We start from the raw sequence: 7,156 nt of genomic DNA, 5'->3' as shown, positions 1-7,156 counted from the left end.
TTAAAATTCTTTGTTATAGAATTCTTTACCATTATCTGTTTGTATATTATATTATCATATAAGTATAAATTTTTTTTGAAAAGCATCACCTACATTCTTACTTGTTTTATTCTTAATACGAACAGCAAATGCATATTTTCAAAAAAACATTAATAACAGTAAATAAATATTTATATCCTTTCTTTATTTCAGAAATCCGTTTAAATTACCTGAATCCAATTCAGCTAAATCAGCTTGCCATAAATCATCGATACCAAAAGAAGCAACATTTTTTCTTTTCTATTAGGTAATTCATAAATTATATTTTCACAAACATTAATATTATTGAAACTTTCACCGTCAACTGCTTCAGCAGAACTTTGTCATTTACAATTTTTTTTAAATAAATTTAGTCTTTTTAGATTTACAAATTGAGCAAAGACCTTCAATTCTTTGTATTTCCCTATTAGTTGTAACTCTATGTGTATCGGTAAATTTTTTACACTTTAACAATAAATGTGATAGTTACATGAAGTATGATTTTGCATTAATATAGATACAAAATTTAGTAAATATTTAAATTATTTCAACAATTGTAATTAACTTTACACCAACAGGAATAGTTTTATCAGAAGCTTTACAGAATCTTTTAATTCTACAAATAAAAATCTTTATTTGTGTATCATTATTGATTGATTATTATTATTTATCTGATAACTCTTATTAGCTACATTTACTGTTACATCAAAATAATCAAAGTCGACATATCTGTTTCTATGATTACCAAAAATAATAGTTCTTTTTTGTATGAAACGATATTCAAATTGATACATTTTTAGTTCATTAACTGTTCAAAAAGTTAATTCAATTATTTGTTTATCCTATACTATTGCTTTAAGATTACTTAACTGTTCTGGGTATGGTGTTAAATCCGTTCTTAAGAAGTAATCTGAAAAAGCTTTTTTTATTCCCTTTTTTGTAAAGAAATTCTAATGAATCTGAATTTTTTTTCTTTATATTGTTTATTGTTGACATAGATATTAAGTTGTGTTAGAATCCTTATGTATTCTGGTGTTGTAACATGTTCCTTTTGTAAGTATTGTTTAGAATTAGCATCATAACCGTTTACTCTATCTTTTATATCTACTATTCTTCTACCTTTTAAATCAACAAAAGTTTTACTAATTTTAAAAATCCGTCGTAATTCTTTCTGGAATTGTTTGATTAAATTATTTACTTTTGGTTCTAAAACCTTTTTTAAATTTTTGATTCCAATGAGCTTATATCATTTGATGATCACTCATCAATTTTGATCTTATTTCCAAAAATGTCCATTTATTAAATATAAAATATTATTAAAATTATAATTTTTACATAACAGTTTTAAAATGAATAATCATAAATGACCACATATTACACCATAAAAAATTTTCTATTCTTTTTGTTTCATAATATGGTTTATTTTTTCCTAAATAGTTAACTAATTGTTTTGGTATATTACTACCAAATGAATAAAAACAAATTTTTTATCTTTACTTCTATAACAAATCCAATGTGTACCAGGATTATCAGATGTATCTTAATTTACTATACCACATTCAATTTAAATGGTTTATTTACTAATTCATCAATCATATATACACAACGAAAGTAATTCACTTTTAATTGATTAGTAAGTTCTTCTACTCAAAATTACTTAATGCACTGGGATATTTATTAATTACTTTTTTGGAAATTTTTTTCCTTATTCCAGTTCCAGCTTTCTTACCATTTCTAAGTTATGTCTGTTTTATTCTTCTAATTCTTTATCAGCTTTCTTCTTGTTTGAAACTCCAGTTGTAATTGCTGGAGATTTACCAGCTAAAGAACCAGTTGTTGCTAAATGTGGTAATGCAGCTAATAATAATGGTACAAATCCGCTTTCATATTGTGTTAAACCTGTACCACCTTTCTTTTTATTAGATAATCAATAACTTTTTACAAAAGGCATAGCTAATGTAACAAGGAAATTTCCACCAACTTTCTTTTCTTTTTTCCTTTTTTGAACAACTGTTAAAAATGGTTCAATTGCATTTAACTGTTCATTATTTAACTTGAATTTAATTGACTTTGGTTTTGTTTTGCCACTAGGTAGCAAAGTATAATCAATATTATAGTTATTCAGTTATATAATTAAAAATTTAATAAAGATTTTTATATAGTTTAAAAATTTATAATCCCTAACCATTTTCATCAACATTAATTCCCATACCTAATTTTCGTTTTCCATACATTATTCCTCTAACTGCTGTGGCTGCAAATCTTTCACCAAATGGAGCATCATTTGCATATATTCTTTCTTTTGCACCTAATTGACGTTCTTTATCAGCTACATGTGTTTCTTCTAAATCTTTATTATCTCTGTAAATAATATCATTCCTTTTACAAACTTCATCTAATGTATTTATACCTTTATTACTTTTAGCTGATCTTTCTTCTAATTTTGTACCTTCACCAAAATAATTATAACCAGGAAGATGTGTTTCTAATGGCAATTTGTTAACTAAAGTATTTTCTAATCCTTTTCCATATTTGTCACTTTTCCAAAATGTATGTGGAAGAGTATTTATAAATCTAATTAAATATGGATTACCTTTTGGATCACCTGTTATAAAATAACTAAATTTATCTGTTAACATTTGTGCAGTACTATCTTTTGCATTATGATTATTCTAATTCCAGCTAGTTCTTCACCATGAGTATCTGCTAATCTATCAATTAATTGTCTGACATCATTCATCCAAACATATTCAATTGATTTATCTGTATAGTTTTTAATTAAGCCTTTACCTTTTCGTTCTGGAGAACTAAAATCTGAAGAATCTATAGTTGAAGTGTGGAAATTAATCATTAACAGTTTCTTTTATTAAGTATTTATATGTATTAAGTTTACCTGATCTTATTTTATTTGGATTATTATCAGAGTACAATGCACCTGAAATAGATAATATAGCCGCATAATTTGATAAATCCACAACATTGAATTTTTCATTCATATCATCTATAGTAATTTTTTGAGTTAGAAATCTCATTAGTCCATCAACACGTAAATTACCATCATATTTAAACATGCCTACAGGTTTTAAACCAAAAAACTTTACCTTCACTACGATTAATGTACTGTATCATTCTTTCAATAACATTTATCTTTTTAGTTTCATTTATCTTTTTACTTTCATTTATCTTATTATTTGATTCTTTTCCTTCTTGATATTTATTTAATATATCTCGAATTTCTGTTTCACTTAATGCAAAATCTTATTTTCCAGTAATATTGTCAGACAATTTTTTAATGATGTAAATGTCAAAGGTATTCAAAATCTATATGATGACGATATGGAATTATTAGTTTTTCAACTTCTCTACTTTCTTCAATTGCTTTCAGAACATAATTTCCTAAACCTTCGATTCCTTGTTTAACTTGTTCAATTGCGTCAATAACAGGTTCATCTTCCTTTTTATATTTTTTATATTCTGTTCTTGATGCTTTTTCCAAAGCTTAAATTGTTCTTTTACTTCTTCAGCTTTCTATTTACTTTGTTTAGTTTGTTTAACAACTTTTCATCATACTTTGCGAACATTTATTAAGGAAAAATAACATTAATTATGTTTGTGTTTATGATTAACATTTATGTTAATGTTTAATGTTTATGTTTAACACATATATTTAACATTAATGTTAATATTTGTGTTTATGTTTTGTGTTTAATGTTAAAGTTGACGTTTTTATTTAATGTTTATGTAGTTGTGAAATGTTGTATTTTATTTCTAATCTTACTCTCATTTGGTTTCCTAGTCATCTCTATTATGAAAAATCCAAACTCGTCATTCCAACATTTGCTACACATATCTTTAAGATCATTGAACTTTAAATTCCACCAACAAATTCATGATAAATAAGATTTAAATTTGTATCATCTTGTCTAAAGACATTTAAAAAATTTAGATTGTCTCTAACTGTTTTGGTATTTTTTAATAAGTTTGAGCTAAATAAAAGCAATTATTACCTTTGTGTTTGCCTGTAGAAATATATTCTCTTACAATATCTTGATTTTCTAATATGAAATCATCGAATACCGTAACTGAATTATCTTCACATTCATGTAAAGAAATAATTTCTTCGTTATTTTCAATAAAACTAACAACATTTTCATTAATTTTATCTTCAATTTTTTTACATTGTTTTATATATTATTGATACTTATGCTGATCTAAGATTTCGAAAAAATACACAAATGATTAATTTATTCCAATTTAACCATCCTGGAGCTACAATACAATTTCAATCATTAATGTTGTTTTTCTGCAACCACTTGGTCCAATTATCACACATCTAATAGAATTTGGTAAAAGTTTATCATCTTTGTTTTTTCACTTATTTTCTGGAATTCTTACTTTTTGGTTCCCAATCTGTTTTATTCAGTTATTTCATAATTTTTTTCAGTGATAGTTATACTAATGTTTTGCTACTTGGTTTTTATTCAACTTCCTTAACATCAAAAATTACAACAAGAAATAATAAACTTTATTGTGATGGAGAAACGATAGAAATTCCTATATGTCAATATAGTCTGAAAAATTTAGAAAAATGTATTCATTCAAAAAAGCCTAATATACATATTTAAGCAGATGAAATTTTAAACAGAATAAGTATTGAAAGTGATGTAAAATTGTATATGGATGAAGGAGATAGTATTGGAAGTTTGTTCGGTTTTAGTAATCAAATTATTTTATGTAATGAAAAAGCTGTAGCTAAAGATGTTCCTAAAATAATATCTTTTGAATTAATAAATGGCAATTTTAATCTTGCTTATGGAATGTATGTAAAACATAATGATCATTTTCATAAAGAAACTAATATTATTGCTTCATTTAAACATAGTGCAGAATTAGGTGTACCAATACTTTATGAACCAAAAATGTCCTGTAAATGTTGCTATTTTTGATACAATTCAAGATCTAGAAGTTACTATAACTGATGAAAATGACAATGTAATTGACTTTAATGGTGCTGCTGTAACAGTTGTTTTAGAAATATCTTAATATCTGAATCAATTTTATCCTTAATATACACTCCTGGAAGTTGAAATAAGAACACCGTGAATTCATTGTCCCAGCAAGGGGAAACTTTATTGACACATTCCTGGGGTCAGATACATCACATGATCACACTGACAGAACCACAGGCACATAGACACAGGCAACAGAGCATGCACAATGTCGGCACTAGTACAGTGTATAGACAACTTTCGCAGCAATGCAGGCTGCTATTCTCCCATGGAGACTTTCATAGAGATGCTGGATATAGTCCTGTGGAACGGCTTGCCATGCCATTTCCACCTGGCGCCTCAGTTGGACCAGCGTTCGTGCTGGACGTGCAGACCGCGTGAGACGACGCTTCATCCAGTCCCAAACATGCTCAATGGGGGACAGATCTGGAGATCTTGCTGGCCAGGATAGTTGACTTACACCTTCTAGAGCACGTTGGGTGGCACGGGATACATGCGGACGTGCATTGTCCTGTTGGAACATCAAGTTCCCTTGCCGGTCTAGCAATGGTAGAACGATGGGTTCGATGACGGTTTGGATGTACCGTGCACTATTCAGTGTCCCCTCGACGATCACCAGAGGTGTACAGCCAGTGTAGGAGATCGCTCCCCACACCATAATGCCGGGTGTTGGCCCTGTATGCCTCGATTGTAAGCAGTCCTGATTGTGGCGCTCACCTGCACGGCGCCAAACACGCGTACGACCATCATTGGAACCAAGCCAGAAGCGACTATCATCGCTGAAGACGACACGTCTCCATTCGTCCCTCCATTCACGCCTGTCGCGACACCACTGGATGCGGGCTGCATGATGTTGGGGCGTGAGCAGAAGACGGCCTAACGGTGTGCCTGACCGTAGCCCAGCTTCATGGAGACGGTTGCGAATGGTCCTCGCCGATACCCCAGGAGCAACAGTGTCCCTAATTTGCTGGGAAGTGGCGGTGTGGTCCTCTAAGGCACTGCGTAGGATCCTACGGTCTTGGCGTGCATCAGTGCGTCGCTGCGGTCTGGTCCCAGGTCGACGGGCGCGTGCACCTTCCGCCGACCACTGGCGACAACATCGATGTACTGTGGAGACCTCACGCCCCACGTGTTGAGCAATTCGGCGGTACGTCCACCCGGCCTCCTGCATGCCCACTATATGCCCTCGCTCAAAGTCCGTTAACTGCACATACGGTTCACTTCCACGCTGTCGCGGCATGCTACCAGTGTTAAAGACTGCAATGGAGCTCCGTATGCCACGGCAAACTGGCTGACACTGACGGCGGCGGTGCACAAATGCTGCGCAGCTAGCGCCATTCGACGGCCAACACCGCGGTTCCTGGTGTGTCCGCTGTGCCGTGCGTGTGATCATTGCTTGTACAGCCCTCTCGCAGTGTCCGGAGCAAGTATGGTGGGTCTGACAGACTGGCGTCAATGTGTTCTTTTTTCCATTTCCATGAGTGTATATGTAACTTTTAAAACAGTCGAATAATCTTAGACTGCATCATGAATAAAATTGTAAATTATCAATCTACTCATTCCCTGTGAATGAGAAAACTAAAAATAATTTAAATGTTCCTGACAAAGATATAGAAATAGAAATAAATATTGGTGATAGTTGGCTTCATCCAAATCATGCACAATTTTAGTATTATTGGAAATGATGACACAAATTATCCAAATTTTGATGGTAAATCAAACTAAAAATTAATTGATAATTGTGTATCAAAACTGTTTGATTTTATAATGATAAAGAAAGGAAACATTTTAAGAAAGATAGAAAAAATAAAAACGGAAAATTTTAGTATCTTACTTATTAAATCATTTCTGATTTGTTTCATTTAATCTTATGAATGCTAAAGCAGAAAATAAATAATTTTAAAAACACGTTTTTCACATAAGTCAAAAATTGGACAATTTTTGGGGCTAAGAAAAAGTTATAAAAAATCCTTTTTTAAAATTGTTCTGAAAATAATTTTGAAAAACACGTTTTTTACAGAAGTCAAACATAGGATAATTTTTGGGGCTAAGAAAATGATGTAAAAATGATTTTTTAAAATTATTTTTTAAATAATAATTAATTTTCTAATTTTTTAATTGCATTACAT

The sequence above is a fragment of the Schistocerca gregaria genome, chromosome X (genome assembly GCF_023897955.1).
Source record: "Schistocerca gregaria isolate iqSchGreg1 chromosome X, iqSchGreg1.2, whole genome shotgun sequence".
NCBI classification, from domain to species: Eukaryota; Metazoa; Arthropoda; class Insecta; order Orthoptera; family Acrididae; genus Schistocerca; species Schistocerca gregaria.
The sequence above is the reverse complement of the archived record's forward strand: the minus strand, read 5'-3'. Positions refer to the sequence as shown.